This window comes from Candoia aspera, chromosome 2 (assembly GCF_035149785.1).
Source record: "Candoia aspera isolate rCanAsp1 chromosome 2, rCanAsp1.hap2, whole genome shotgun sequence".
NCBI classification, from domain to species: domain Eukaryota; kingdom Metazoa; phylum Chordata; class Lepidosauria; order Squamata; family Boidae; genus Candoia; species Candoia aspera.
In genome coordinates, this window is record NC_086154.1 from 212,606,075 (window position 1) to 212,622,875 (window position 16,801).

Genomic DNA, 16,801 nt, shown 5'->3' on the forward strand with positions numbered 1-16,801 from the left:
AAGTATTTTGAATGTGGATAAAAGGACCTCAGCTGCTGCAGTTACATCCCAATTGGGAATTTATACACTTTGTTCTTTGTCTAAGGGCATATAATTATTGGTGCAAAATCATTGCTATGGAAACTGACAGACTCCTAAAATTGTGTCTGATAGAACAGATTAAATCTCAATTAGAGACCTCCTGGATCGCACAACTCACAAACTATATCAGGAACTGTGATGTCCCTGTTTCTTGTCCAACTATCTCTGGAAAGCAAGTTAAAAAGAGTGCTGCACAAAGAATTTTGGATATAGAAGCTTAGAGCGATATAACCACCGTCATTAAGGCTAGCACATTGAAATGGATGAGCCACTATAAATGAACATTGAAATGGATGAGCACCTTCCAAATTGCAAAATATTTAAACACAAAAATGCCCGAACACCTTAGGGGGGCGGTATTTACTCAAGCAAGATTTAACACAATGGTTAAATATGGAAGGTTTAACCAAGTTCCTTACGACAAATGTACTTGTATTTGTGGAGTTCCAGAGATAGAGGATATAGCACATATATTGTTTGATTACTAACTGTATACGAAAGAGAGAGATCAATGTCTTGGGATCGGGATCCCTATGGGGGTTCCTACTGGGATCCATACATTAAAATAACATATTTCATGTGTGATCAGAACCCAGATATAGCATGGCCCTTTATATGTACAAAATAGTACTACTGAGAACTGCTTATGTGGATCTGATTGGGGTAAATTGTAGGGGTGACACAGAAATATGATTTACATTTCCTTTTAGTTCTTTCAGTTCTACTTTTTACTCTATTTTGTTACACATGGTCTTATTATTGTTCTGTATTTTGTATTCTGACATGACCTAATGGCTAATCAATAAAGTATTATTGTTATAAATAAATCCATTTACTTTCATTTTTGGACACTGTTGGGGTGGGAGAAATCAAATGTACCATGGTTTTCACAGGTACTGCCTTGAGGACCACCCTGGCTTATAAGGTGGTCCTCAAAAGCTTTGGATGATGATTTAGTGGCCACATGAAAGGAATAATTGGCAACTGATAATCTTATCTATGCATTTTATCTTATCTCAAGAGTGACATCTCTGTTCACAGGTATTTGAGTAAATTCATGGGGTGGCGGGGAAGGAAACATAAGAATTCCTAGTTATGGGTTTTTTTTCCCTTGAGACACAGTAATTTACAGCCTGCTGTAGTCTATCATGCATCCATTAAAACATTTTTCCCCCATGGAGTTTTCCATTCTTTTGTCAGTAATATTATATATCTCTTAATGGTCTCCCTGTTTCAATAGTTAGAAAATGTAAATGTAGCTACTGCTGCTGTATGGACTATTCTTCCTTTCTTGTTGTGAATTCTGCAGGTTCCATGTGAAGAGATCTTAGATCCAGTACTCTATAATCTAGCTCTTCTCCTTGCAACTTTCTGTGCAGCTTTTGGCGTGTTCATCCATTCTTGATACATGTGTTCAAACCTAGCCTTGCTCTTTAATATGCTGGCTATATAGCTATCTATTCCATTTATGGCTTTTCGGCCTTGATTAGAGTTTGCAAAAGGCCTCTTATAAGTCCTTAAAGTTTAATTAAAACCATATTTATTTCTTCTTGCAGCACAGTAATGAAGAAATTAAATAATCTTGCCCTCAGCTTAAATCTCTGTGTACTCCGTGGTATTAACTTTAGTCTCTCTCGTTTATTCATTCTCGATTTTTCTGGTCATTTAAAAAGTAACTAGGTATAGCACTTGTTCAGAATGAAAAAAACAAACAAACCATGTTACAAGGTACTACAGTAGCATGTAGAATTACACTAATTGGAAGTATTAAAAAAAAGAATTGCTGAAGTGAAAGTTAAAAAAATAAGTATATAAATTAAAGGCATTTGCCAATGACTTGATTTTAATTTAGAAAAACCCCTTAGAAGGAATAGATACATTAATGGAAAAACTAGGGGAATTTGGTGCATTGGCTGGATTGAAAATTAATAAGGAAAAAACAAAGATGCTGACAAAGAATATGAGGATGGAAGATCAAAAAGAACTGTCTGTAAAAACTGGGTTTCAGATTGAGAAAAAAGCAAAATATTGGGTATTACTATGACTAACATGAATTGTATGTTATTTCAAAATAATTATGTAAAAGTATGGAATGAAATCAAGAAGGATTTATAAAGATGAGAAAAGTTACTATTATCATTACTGGGAAGAATTCTGTGGTAAAAATGAATGTGTTACCTGGAATGTTGTTTTTATTTCAGACAATACCTGGTTTGAAAAATGATGCACCTTTTAAGCAATGGCAAAAGATATATCCAGATTTATAATGGCAGGGGAAGAAACCAAAGGTTAAATTTAAGATTCTTCAAGATGCAAAGGAAATAGGAAGATTGGGATGAAGGAACGGCTGTTGTTAAGAAATAACAGAATGTTAGAATTAGAAGGACACGGCCTGAGGTTTGGGTGGCATTGCTTTTTATGGTATGATAAAGTTAATGTAGACTTTAAAAAATCATTATATTAGGAGTGCCATATTATGAATATGGAATAGATATAAACCCAGACTGTGCCTAAAAATACTTTTATCGGCCTCAGCACAAGAAGCATTTTATAGAAAAGAAAGCAAAGAAAAATGGTTAACATATCAAGATTTGTTAATATAGGAAAATGGAAAACTTAAGAAGAAATCAAGAGAACAACTGACTGCAGAGGGATTTACTTTTCATATGCACAGCTAAGGGAAAGTTTAATATGGATTAAAAAGCCACCAGGCATAGAAAAACATGTAACAGAATTTGAATGGGTATTATGTACAAATGGTGAACATGTAATTTATTTATTTATTACTCAAATTTAGCCACCGCCCATCTCCCCCAGAAGAGGGCCTCTGGGCTGGCTATCCTAGGTTTTACAATGCAAGTGATGGTAAATGCTAAATATAGTAAAATATTCACTAAATATTAAATACACACAACTAAAGGGAAAAGGAAAGAGAAAAAGCATACTCACTAATAATATTTTAGTGCTATTTATATTGTTTCTAATTTTACATCATTTATTATGTTACAATTGTTAGCCACCGAGAGTCATATATATGAGATTGATGGCCATATAAATTTATTAACTCAATAAAATAAAATAAACATGAAATTAAAGAGGTGATACTATAGGGGATTGAAAAAAAGGGGGTGTGTGCTATTTTCCTCTAAAGGAAAAATCCTTCCAGTAAAATCATGTAATTTCTATGTAGGTTAATTTGGGTGGGGGAGCGGGGGTGGGGTGGACCAACATCCATAGGATGTGATATGCAAGATTTTAACATTTCCTTCTAAGTATTTCTCTCTTAACCTGCTGGTCTTCACATCTTTTGGTACTACAAGGGTCAGAATTATCAAACAAGCAAACAGTGAAAGTCTTTGGCTGAACACCAGATTATTCTATGCTGATTTAGGAAGACAATTTGATTGTCTCCTTGTAGTCAGCATACAACAGCATAAGCCTCTGGGGATGGCATTTGCACTAAAACTATATTTTAAAGCCATTTTAACAAACTATTAAAAAGGCATTAACTTCATGGAGAATAGCTTTTATTGTCTGAAGGAATGAAACTGCCCAGCCATTTTGTGTTTATTCTAAGTAACAAAATTGTTGTTTTCCATTTAGACAAGGAGTTACTTGGTGTTTAGAGATCCTTCCTAATCGGAGGTTTGAAACATTATTAAAACTGCAGTGGGTCAGTCCAGGAAACTCATTCCTAAAGGAGGAAAAGAGACCTACTCACCTTTTGATTAGCTAAAAGGGTTGAAATAGCCTAAGTGGAACTGGCAAGTGGAGGTGCTGACAGAAATCAAAAGATGAAATTAGAGTGGAAGGCCTAGACTCAGTGAACAAAAGAAGCTGAATTGAAAACAAGAAAGCCAAAAGCAGCATTGGAAAGAAATGTGTTGTTGTTTTTCTCTCTCTATTGCCAGGGGTTCCTGTACTGAGCAGATTCTGCAATTAATATTTGTAGGAAAGATGCTTTGAAAAATGTCCTGTTGCCAGAGACTTATTTATCTGGCTGGTGGGAAAGGGTCTTCTCCTTGTTCTCTCTGGGAATTGCATTTAGGTTCCATTCTTTCTGCCCTTCGATGAACAGTTCATTAATGTGAGTAGTAGTTTTAATTTAGGTAAAATTTTAGATTTTACGTTCTGCATTTTGTATGTTATTTTTTGTCAGCCACCTTGAGTTCTCAGATGGAGTAGAAAGGCAGGATAAGAAAAAGTTCATTTGCTCATCTCCCCATTCTTTCTGTGATGTAGATGAAAGGATCTTGTCTGTCATGTTGACCTTAATCAAAAGCAAGCCAATTTTAACCCCTTATTTTAGTGATAAGTAAATCACTTGAAATATGCAAATACTGTACTCTAAGATTACTTCTTATCCAGTACTTCTTATCTTATTCCACCTACAGCAGCTTTGCTTCTTGAAAAAAGAATAATAGTATTTATTAAAATAAGTACAGTAAATGAACATGGGAAGATTGAGGCTTATGACATTTATAAATGCCGCAGACTAGAAAGAGGTCAGCTCATTTGTTCCATTCAGCAGGTGGATTTAGAGTATCCAACAAACTGAGAAATATCTCAGGGGAACAGGGGAAGGGAAAATGCTACATAGATTAATTCTCAATGTATTTCCACATAAAACCTCACTGCATGATTCACTCACTAACTATAGACAGTGGTTCTCAAAAGAAAAATAGAAGTAGATGACTTCAAATGATTGGAGATTGTTTATATCTTTGTTCTAATTTACTAGCAGTTTTGTTTAATTTAGTGGATATTTTAGCATTTTAGCTCTTTTTATATAAACTGTTACTGCTTGCCATTTCATTTTGAAAATGAAAATGAAACTACTTGCATTAAATGAATCTGTTGAATAAAAGAATAGGACCTAAACTGTGTACACATAGATTGCATGACACCTGCAAACAAGAAGAATAAAAAAGTTGTTCATCCAGACTTCCCATTTCTAGGCCACATGAATCAGCACGGCTACAGTTCAGCACGAGGGAAATATAGCAGTATTATTTCACTCTATGAGGTACATTTACTCATGAAGATATGAATCTTCTTGATTCATATAGATTCACTGTAGAGCTGAACCTATAATCCTAGGTAATTAAAGGGCATGGTAATTTCTTTTGTAAATGTTCTGATGTTTCAGAAGGAAGAGTGAAATTCCCATTTTACCTTTCTACTAGGCAACAAAGCATAGGAAAGGGCTGAAATATCCAGTGCAGTATCTGTGGAACCAGCATTCCCACAAACAACTTCCTTAGCATCTTCCAGGTATTCTGCTACTCCTGAAAGCAATTTTAGTCTGAGATTTTATCTTACTTTATTTTATTTTATTTGAAATCTCAGGTGAGTCACTTATCTCTGAGCCTGTAAGTCTGCAGTCTGTGGAATGTGTATTGAAATAGAAAATTGCCTGTTCAAATGTTTGTTCTAATTTTGGAACTGAGAACCCTATCTTTTCCTTCTGGTTAGGTTTTTGAGCAAGTTGCTTTCATCTTTTTCAACTTTTTATCTGTCTTGGGAAATGGATGTTTGTATTAAGGCTGGAATACTTTGAATGGAAAATGGCAACCCTTTGGTGATGTTGCTCACAAGACACTCTCAGGATCCCAAGAGAGGCAATTGGTCTAAAGGGGATGGAAGCCTTGGATAGGAAAAGGAGTATAGATTTCAAAAAGAATCTGGAACAAGGCACTAGTAAAGTTACAGTCAATCAAAGTTATGAATGTGTACTTATGTATGTCTGCAAAATATGGCATTTACAATAGCACACCTCACAGAACAAGAAGCTGCCTCTCAGGTTCTTGATGGGATGGGATTGTCTTTACCTGAAGCCACAAGAGGAGAAAAGGAACAACAGGCAAGTGAATAAGTGCTGATCTCTGTGATCCCCCACCTGCATTATCATTACTCCACTGTTGCCAGTGATTTATTTATTTTTATCTCACGCTGGGAAAGAAAGAGTCAGCAGCCCCTTGCCCAAAGGGAAAGAATGTCCTCCTCTCTCAGGCAACTGCTTATTGTTTCTAATAGGACAGGGAGTAAGTTACTCTTTTTCTGCTTTCTTTGACTCGACTGCCTCTCTTAGGCACCTGCAGGAACTCTGATGGGGGTAGGGGGCTGTGGGTGAGAGAAAGCTGTAGTGTAGGATACTGTAATTTGTTTACACAGAGGCCTGTGCAGAATACTGTGACAGATTCACTTTGACAAAGAGATCACCAGGGTGGCAATGTGATTCTCTTTGTCAAAGCAAATCAGCAAAGTGATTTGCCTTAAAGAAGCAATTTGTATCACCTCCAAGTGCTATGGAGCGGTGCTGAGGGAGAAGCTCTCCTCCTCTGCTCCTCCTGTGTTGATCAAAGTACTTCCAGCATCTGGTCATTCTGAGGAAGTCTTGGCTACTTCTTTTTCTTGCAACTAACAGTATTTGTTGATAACTGGTTTGATAAATAAAAAAGGACTTCCAGTAAGTTTTTGAACACAGTGCACTGAAACCTAGTTTTAATGGACTAATTTGGGGAAGAGAAGGATCGTTACTCATGTATCTCCATTAAATGTGAAAGAATATCATTGTGGTGATTTGCATCATTTGCATAATGACATAATTATGCAAATGAAGCAAATAACATTGAAATGTGGCAGGGCGTGATGATGTTCTTACTCAAACGATTCAATTTATGTAATTACATAATGACACAAATGGATGTAAGTTGACAGAAATGATGTCATCTCAAAAATGATACAACTACATAACTTGCATCATTTGCTTAATGGTTTCACTACACAAATGACATACTTCAGGATGAAAATTTGGTCCATTGCATGTGGAGTCCATGACAATAGGGTCTATTAAATTAAGGACACTGCATATTTAAAAATCATGCAGATAAGTTTCAAAAAAGGGTGGCATTCCTCTTCTTTTCACTGAAACGAATATCTATTCTATGGGGTGCCAGCTGCATTATAACAATTTCACATAAAAATGTATGTGTGCATGTGAATGTTTCATTAAAGCAATTGTTTTTATCCATGTCCAAAGCTATGGAACTTCAGTTGGTAATTTAGTGATATAATTATCAGTTCTTTAAACTGACTGATAATGCAATTCCAGGATCTCATTATTTTGACCATAGATCTGTTATTTAGAAGATATACTGTTGACCCTCTCTTTTATCTCACTTATGAGTTCCTACTCAGGTCATTTCCTTTCTAGAAAGCTTAATGCAATGTCAACTTAATTTCCATCTCCATTGGACTTTATTCCAAACAGCCCATCTGAAATGAGGCTGTCAGAGGAAGATATTGTGCATGTCTAATATCAAACTAAGAGTGGAAAGATACTCTGCTGGCCAAAGTATATGGGGCATATGGGCCAAGTTGTGGGTCCCAAGAACTTCTGTGGCTTCCAGGGGTTCTGGGTAGCATTTTACAGTATATCCTTGTGACTCTGAAAGCAGTTACCCTTTCAGGTTGCTGCATGATGCTTCATTAGATTTGTCTTGTCTGGATTGGTTCTAAAACTTCCATCTCTTCTGCAGCATTTTTCAGAGATACAGATCATAAGACACTGCCTCCTATTGTATAAGACTACAAGAGACCAGCTGTGACTACAGAATTTGAGGCAGTGCTCTTTTGAGTCATGTGTGATGTTTGGGAGAAAACATAGAAGAATGGCTACAGTATATCACTGAGACAATGAATTTGAGTGGGTAAGCAAGCAGTGGAAAAGTCCATAGTTTCTAGATGTCTAGGTATCATCCTTCTGCTGGCTTTAAAAAAACACGGAAGTGTAAGTCTCAATAGACATATTCTGTACATTTTCTAGAAAATTAAGGTAATTGTCAATCATTTGGACAAAACAAAATCCAATTCAAGTGAGAATTCAAATTTGTTTAACATTTCCCAGTAGATAACCCAAATTGTTCTTCTACCTTTCATTATCTAATTTAACAGCTGAACACATTTATTTTGATCTGAAGAATATATTACTGTGGTATTCTTCCACTATTGCCCTAACATTGGGAAGTTTTTTCCTCCTTCAGGAAATAGATAATTGTGTAGCTACTAGGGTGTATGACTCGTAAGATCCTATCTAAATTTTCAATTTAATTACAAAATTCTATTTGGTAAAAATGTACACGTGTGTGTGTCCATTAAACCTTCCAACTTACTTGAAGGGTGAATCACTTTTGAATCAGAGTTTTGGATAATAATTTACAATACCCACCACCCATGGCCAGCTGAAGGCAATGGACATTGTAGTCCAATATTTCCTATAGGAATGCCAGATTGAAGAAAACAATACCACCAAGTAGTCCAAGATAAAAACTCCATTGAGACTACAAATCAATCATTTAATTGCTGAACCTGAATCAATCTTTACCAATTCTCCCAGGAAGACACTGGTAAGGGAAAACTTTATGCCATGTCTTTGATTTGTATTCCCCTAGCACAGAACCTTGCAATTGGGGTTAAGGGGCCTACTTGAAATTTGTTGTGGTTGCTTTCACAAAAGGGCTGCCATAATGAGCATAATCATTCATTAAAAGGCAAAATGATCTTGCTGACCTTCATCTCCTCTAGTCTTAAGGATCCTGGCTTACTAGCTAAGATTTCCTTCCTTCCTTCCTTCCTTCCTTCCTTCCTTCCTTCCTTCCTTCCTTCCTTCCTTCCTTCCTTCCTTCCTTCCTTCCTTCCCTCCCAGCTGGGTACATTTCATGTTTGTGTGTGTGTATAAAGGGATTTGGAGCTGATTCTGGAAATAGGAAAGGAATGAACAAGCTATTTAGGCGGGGTGGGGGGCTATCAGAAAAGATGACACAATCCTGAGAAAGAGGGAAAGTGAGAAATAAACTCAAAATAATCGTACCTTGATTTTCTTTCATCTAAGATAAGACAGAGGGGACGCGGTGGCGCTGCGGGTTAAACTGCTGAGCTGTCGATCGGAAGGTCGGCGGTTCGAAACCGCGCAGCGGGGTGAGCTCCTGTTGCTCGTCCCAGCTCCTGCACACCAAGCAGTTCGAAAACATGCAAATGTGAGTAGATTAATTGGTACCGCTTCGGCGGGAAGGTAACGGCGTTCCGTGAGTCATGCTGGCCACATGACCCGGAAGTGTCCTATGGACAACGCCGGCTCCAAGGCTTTGAAACGGAGATGAGCACCGCCCCCTAGAGTCGGACACGACTGGACTTTACGTCAAGGGAAACCTTTACCTTTACCCTAAGATAAGACAGAGAGAATCTTGGACAGTCTTGTCACTGGTGCATTCCAAACATAGTAGTAAGCTGCAGCAATCCCCATATTATTTCTATTTTTTAATAAAAGCTTCCTTTTTTTTTGGTAAGATTCTGGAAAAAAAATAATGTCAGGTGGGCAGAAAGCCTGGCCTTAAATTAAGAGAGCAGTTCACTAGTATCTAAGGGCATCATGTTCCTTAGCTTTAAACAATTTTAAAGTTCTTAAAATTGTGCTTTAAAGCTGGTGATAACTTGATAACAATAGGGATGACAAAACTGGGATCATTTCAAAATAGTTCTACAGTTTCAGAGGTTATTTTTAAGAGTCCTGGCTTTCTCAAAGCTATTTTCCTGTCAATGTTTCACAAGTTTTACTGTTGTGCTCCTGTTTAGATTCAGGAAAACAGCCTCAAAATATAAAGGAAAATCTGTTTTGTCTGTAAGCAGTAGTTATAGTCTATATTAATTTATAATGGGAAATTATCAGTAGTTTTAATCAGTGACACCATCAGAGTAAACTATCAAAACCCACATGGTGCAGACATCCCCAGCTGTCACAAATCTAAAGATTTTTGTTATCTGGAATGTGTGTGGGATTCCTTTCTATCAGAGAGGCCAAACTATTTTCACTGTGATCTGTAGTGCTGTAAATTAATCCAAGACTGACCTGCTTGCATTTGTGGGTCTGACTCATAGGAACAACTGGCCAGGAATGGGTGCATATTGTAAAATGGTGGATCACAATACTTCTTCTGAAGGTGATGATGAGTGGGAGGAGAGGGTGTGCATCCAGTGGCAAAGCGATACCCCTCTGAACTCTGCATATTTACATAAACAATAAAATATGTTTTTAAATCAAAATGTGATCATTTCCCCACAGTACTTCAATATGTTGGGTTTAAACAAATTCTAAAGGGCATTTACTACATGACTGGTCATGTAGAGACTTGTAGGACTGTGAATTCCCTATTTCAAGAGACTAGAACACATAATAAAAGCTGTCCAGGCAAGAGGTCAAGACCTGGATTTCAGGGCAAAAGTCCTTTCGTAAACCCACAAAGGTAAATTTCCCTAAAAATGCAATGGTAGTGTCCAACCTATATCAGTAAAGGCAAGCTAGTCTGATAGATACTTCCAAATTTCCCAAAGAGAACCATGTAAAAAAAGTTCACCTTACTGTCAATAAATATTATCAATCTATGTACATTATAGTGGTCATCACAGTGATATAAACATAGCCTCCTTCAAAATGCTTGCTTTCTAGGCTGTGTTAATTCAGAGACTGCAAAATATAAATCAGATCCTTTAGGGCGATGTCAAGCCACTGCTATTTACATAACCAGAAATAAAAACCAATTACTTACCCACCAGGGGCTCTTTGCAAGGATCTAGAGGGGGAGGCTGTTCACCATTTCACAGTTTGCCTGTTAAGAATTACATGATATTGTCTCTGTTTCCTTCTGTTCTTCATCAGCTTCACCAGAAGTGCAACACCACTCATGTCAACCAAACAAGATTGGCCTGAAGAAACAATTTTCTTCATCAAAACTCCAACAGATTTTGTTGGAATTTATCAGCAGCAGTCAATCATTCCATGGAGGCTGTACTTTGGCAGGCCTGAAAAACGTGACCTTGAGTTGCTCCAGCTGCTGGAGAACTCCAATCATGTAAGGTTGGTAGAATCTTTAAGTTTCTATTTGGTTGCCATCTTCAAAACTATAGGCCTCTGTTTTTCAAAAGCATGTAGGACTTCAAAAAGTCAAAGTCAATGTGACTTTCCAGGCTTACCAGGGCATGTAACCAATGACCATTTTACTAAATGACAATTATTCCTGCAGAATATGCTCTGCACATGGCTACAGTAGTTACTCTGTAACAAACCTTGCCTTGCAGGACAAGCTTTGTGCATCCATTGTGAGGATGTGTCAGTAATTAAACCTTTGTACACTGGAGTTTAAAGTTGTTGTTGTTTCTTAATTAGCTTTTATTTGCCTTCGGAAAGGCTCAAAATAAGGTGTGCTAGCTATGCTCATTTTTTCATTGCTTGCTGGAGGGTTGGGTGTTTGTGTGTGTGTATCAGTCAATGTACATTTTCAATTAAACTTCGTAAAAATACATGTCTTTAACCTTCAGAAAATACAAAAAGGCTGTTGACAGCTTAAAACCTTTTTTTTCCACATTTAAAGTAGTGATTTTAAAAACTCCAGAAAAATAAAGAGTTTTATTTCAAAAGCAGTGAAAACAAGGTTTGCTTCAAAATATAGGTTTTGGACAGTCACGTGTGAGGATTACCAGAGGCTGATGCAATCAAGTGGTGGGTTATGCTAATCATTAACTTTAGGACTTGCAAGCCGCCTTTCCTGATGGGATTCGGTAACACATACCAGGTAGTGTTTGTAACCAGGTCACATTCGCACCATGGGTTTTGAGTTTTTATTTTGATGATGCCACTGATTAAAGCTATTTGTAAACTCTCATAAGTTAGTATGTACTATAACTATTGGTAGTAAGCAATGACTATCATTTTGAATGTTTGTCTTTAATTTATAATTTAAAGTGGGAACTTTTAGGAGAAGGATTGCTGCCCCAAGAATCAGGGAAATTTGATGTAGGCCAGGTAGAATGTCTTGCAAGTTTGGGGCTGTCCTCAGCTGCAGCATCTGCTGTCATGGTTCCTGTTCCAATGTTCCTGTGAACATCGTAACCAGTTCCCATGCCATGTTGGTGCTGACATGTGTTACTGTTTGGGAAGGTGCTGCTCTTGTTCTTTTGTACCAGGCACTGATGTAGAGGCTTTGGAATGTCTATTTGGCTTATCTCGCCTGTTCAAGGACATTTTCCCAAAGACCGGCAGGAACCGTTAGGAACACCTGCAGGCTGCAGGGAGTGGACTCTTACTGATTCTGGGGGGAGGGATTGGAACTGTCTAAGCTTTAATTGTTTGAAAGACCTGTGCTTTTGCCATTCTCAGCTTTGCTCTTGAACTTGCATACTATCCAGTAATAAATCAGATATCCATAAGCTTCTTGTGTGAGCCTGGTTGGAAACTTGGGTAGGCATTCATCACATAAAGCCGAGAATCTCTAATTTCATTAACTCCTACCAAGAGAATATTCTTGTGAGGAATTTTAGTTGACAATGGCTACAGCAACCCAAATCACAGAAGGGCCAGAGGAGCCCTCCAGCTCTGCCCCTGAAACAGGGGAGCAAGGTGAAGGGCAAGACATCCCGGTTGAGCCATCCCAGGCACCAGCTGTTCAGTGTCCCTCCCCAGATGGAGGAACGGAATTGGACTTGGAGGAGGCAGAGACCAGTGGGGTGCTAGCGGAAGTACCAGGCCCATTGGAGTCCCTCACCGAGTCGATCATCCTAGATGACATCAATGAGGCACAGCCAGGGACATCTTGGAAATACCGGGTGCCGCTGACACCAGAGGGAGAATCCACCAAACTGGCCGGACCCCTGGGATGTCAGGTGAGAGGGGACTTGCCAACTCCCCAGAGACTGCGGGTGTTAGAAGCAAAAATGGAATCTATAGAAAACTTGTTTAAAAATCTCTCCATGTCGATGTATAGCTCATTGAAGAGAGGGGAGGACAGCTACCAACAACCCTCACCCGTACCGGCTGGCAGACCAACAACGGGGCAGGGACAAGCCGCGACAGGGGGGATCCCCGTCACATAGAACTCAACTCTCCATGACCTGGAGTGATGGGGCATCCGCCCCTGCAGCTCTGGCTCCTGCAGCCCCTGTTTCTGTGGCACCTGGCCCCAGCAGGGGTTTTAGAGAGCTGTCAGTTAAATTCGATGGGGACCCAACGAAACTGGCATTTTTCCTCACCAACACAAAGAACTATATGAGGGATTTTGGGATGTATTTTCCGCACAAAAGATCCAAGGTCGATGCAGTTGCAGCCCGGCTCAAGGGGAGGGCGGTGGATTGGTACATCCAGCTGTGTGATGTACCAATCCACGCCTGCTCTGGACACCATTGATGATTTACCACGCCTGCTCTGGACACCATTGATGATTTCATGTGGGAATTAAAGATGCATTTTGAAGATCCCCTGGCAAAAGAGCAGGCTAAGAAGGCCTTGAAATTGCTCTCCCAGGGCCATATGTCAGTAGCTGACTACGCCTTAGAGTTTAAAGCTCTAGCCAATAAAATTACCGATTGGTCAGAGTCCACCTTAGTTGAGTATTTTAAAGAAGGTCTTTCCAGTGACACATTGTGTTGTGCTTTAGGCTGAGACGATCCTACTTCTCTTTTTGATTGGATCTGCCTGGCCAGAAAAGCCAAAACTGCCAAATCTACCTATTTACAAGCCCAAAAAGCTGAGCGGTCCTACATGAGTACCCAAACTCTCAGAGGGGACCAGTTTGCCACCAAGAGAGCCCCAAAGCTTTGGGAGGAAGAGAGGAGTCACCGCTATGCAAAGGGGCAGTGCCTACAGTGTGGGAAGGAGGGACACTGGGCGGCTGATTGTCCGAAGCCCAAACCCGATCCCAAACATGGAAGAGTGCCTACAAAATCTCCGCCGGCGGTACACAGGCCACAGCAGCCAAAGGTGATGTTGACAGTGAGGATTTGTGTATTTCTCTGGGGAATCTGAGCCCGAACCCAAGGAGCCAGTGGGAAACTGCAGCTGCCTGCTGTGAAAAACACCAGTGAGCAGGCGGCAGAGGACAGGCATGAAGACTCCATGGTGAGTGATGACTATCCCACTTTGATGTTAAAAGTCAGACTGAAGTCCCAAATGAAAAATGCTGAAGTGTGGGCACTAGTGGATTCTGGCTGCTTACGTTGTTTGATGCACCCTGAATTGGTGGCAGCCTTGGACCTACCAATGTTTCCGCTTCAGTGCCTGCTGATTTTTACGCAGCTTGATGGTTCAGAGGCTGGAGGGGCCCAGCCACCCACTTTACTGGAACTGTAACCATGCAAGTGGGAAGCCATATAGAGACATTAAAGTTCGTTGTGGCTCCTGCAGGCAGTCCTTGTGTTATCCTGGGCATGCCTTGGCTAAAATACCAGAAACTTATATCAATTGGGAGTACAGAACTGTGACATTTAGAGATAGATTTTACAATGGCCCTGCAGAGGCAGTGTCTATTACGACTTGATTATGCAAGGTGGGGGTTGGTCAAGCAATGCCAGTGCCAGCACAGCTTGAGGGATTGCCTCCCCAGTATGAAGATTTTGCAGATGTATTTGGAGAAGCGGAAACAGACCAGCTTCTCCCCCACCATAAGACCCATTGAACTAGACCCAGAGGCAAAGCTACCCAAGCCCAAAATCTATCCCATGACCCAAAAGGAGCTGGCAGCTTTGCATGAGTTTATTGACAAGAATTTGGCATGCGGCTTTATTGAGCCCGCCAATTCCCCTGTGGGAGTGCCAGTTTTATTCTGTGAGAAAAAGGATGGGAGTCTTAGACTTTGCATGAACTACTGAGGCTTGAATGCCATTTCCACATTTTCCAAGTACCCCCTACTGCTAATGAAGGACATGCTAGCTTATTTAGCTAAGGGGAAATTTTTTTCCAAACTGGACTTAAGGGAAGCGTATTTCCATATTTGCATCAAGGAGGGGGATGAATGGAAGACTGCTTTCAATTGTCCTTTGAAATCCTTCCTATATAAGGTTCTCCCGTTCGGACTTTCAGGGAGAACCTTATATAGGAACTGGAGTTTTTATGCAACTAATTAACGAGGTTGTCCATGACCATCTATTTAAAGGAGTGCTGGTGTATTTAGATGATGTATTAATATACACAGAAACAGAAGAGGAACATGAAGCCTTGCTCAGGCAAGTGCTTGCTAAGCTTAGAGCAGCCAAACTGTATGTCAGGCTCTCTAAGTGTGAATTCCACAAATCACAGCTTGATTATTTGGATACTGGATGTCAGTGCGGGTCATTGAAATGGACCCAGCCAAAGTGCAAGCCATGGTGAATTGGGGGCAACCTCGCACCCGCAAGCAGCTACAAAGTTTTCTGGTGTTCGCCAATTTTTATAGGCAGTTCATCGGGGGGGTTGCAGAGATTGCCCTGCTACTCATTGACTTGTTGAAAACCAGAGACCAAGGGGAAACCCATAAAGTTAAAGCCTCTGGTGCCTTGCTTAATGGATCCCAGACTGCCAGGCTGCATTTGACAAGCTCAAAGCTTTGTTTATTGCAGAGCCTGTACTGCAACATCCAGACCCCAATCGTCTCTTTGTTATGCAAGTAGATGCCTCAGATACGTCTATTGGGGCTATTCTACTTCACCCCTCAGGCAAACTGAGACCTCGTGCTTATTTATCCAAAAAGTTCTCTGACACTGAACGCCATTGGTACGTTTGGGAAAAAGAGGCATTTGCCGTTAAAGCTGCATTAGAGAACTGGCACCATCTATTGGAAGGTACCAAATTTCCTTTTGAAGTTTGGACCGACCATAGAAATTTGGAAGCTCTTCACACACCATGGCTTCTTAGCCCTAAGCAAGTTCGCTGGGCTCAGTTTTCTAGTCGTTTTAATTTCCAACTTAAATATTTCCTTGGAAGACGTAACTTTTTAGCTGATGCACTTTCTCGTTTACCTAAAAATTACCTCGTTTACCTCGTTTACTCAGCAACCTGACATTGTTGACACAGTATTAACAAAATCACAACTAGGTTTGGCAGCTGTCACTAGAAGCCAAACACAGCGCAAGCAACACGAGCCCTGCAGGTGAAAAGCGGAAGTACCTGTTCAATTGCAGGCTGACTTCATGCTTTGAAATCTGATACTTGGTTGCAAGCTAACAAGAGACAAAGTGTCAACTTCTGATGGTTTCTGCTGGGCAGCCCGGATTTCGGCTCTTGGCCTGTTATTCAACAGGCCCTTGCTGATGCTCAAGCCACCTATAAAAAATATGCTGACAGACACCATTCTCCACAGCTAGATTTTCAGATTGGTGACAAAGTCTATCTTTCCACCAAGTACATCAGATCTTCCCAACCTCCTAAGAAACTGGAAGCTAAATTCATTGGTCCTTTTCCCATTATTGACATTATCAATCCTGTTACTGTTAAACTTCAATTGCCTCACAATTTGAAACGCCTTCACCCTGTTTTTCATTGTAGTTTCTTGAAGGCATTGCGCACTTCTGACCACTGGCACCCTTCTCCACCCCCACCTCCTCCAGTCGTGATTGATGGACACCAACACTTCGAATTGAAAGGCATCCTTGACTCCCGTTGCTTTTGGGGCTCCCTGCAATACCTCCTTCGCTGGAAACATTTTCCCCATCCTGAGTGGGTGCTTGCTCAACATGTTACTGCTCCTTATTTAGTTCGCCAAATTCATCTTGCTTATCCTGCAAAACCTTGTCCCTGATTTCCTTTGTACTTCACTGTTTTGTAGTTTAATTTTTTTTTCTATGGGGGCAGAATGTCATGGTTCCTGTTCCAATGTTCCTGTGAACATTGTAACCAGTTCCCATGCCATCTTGGTGCTGG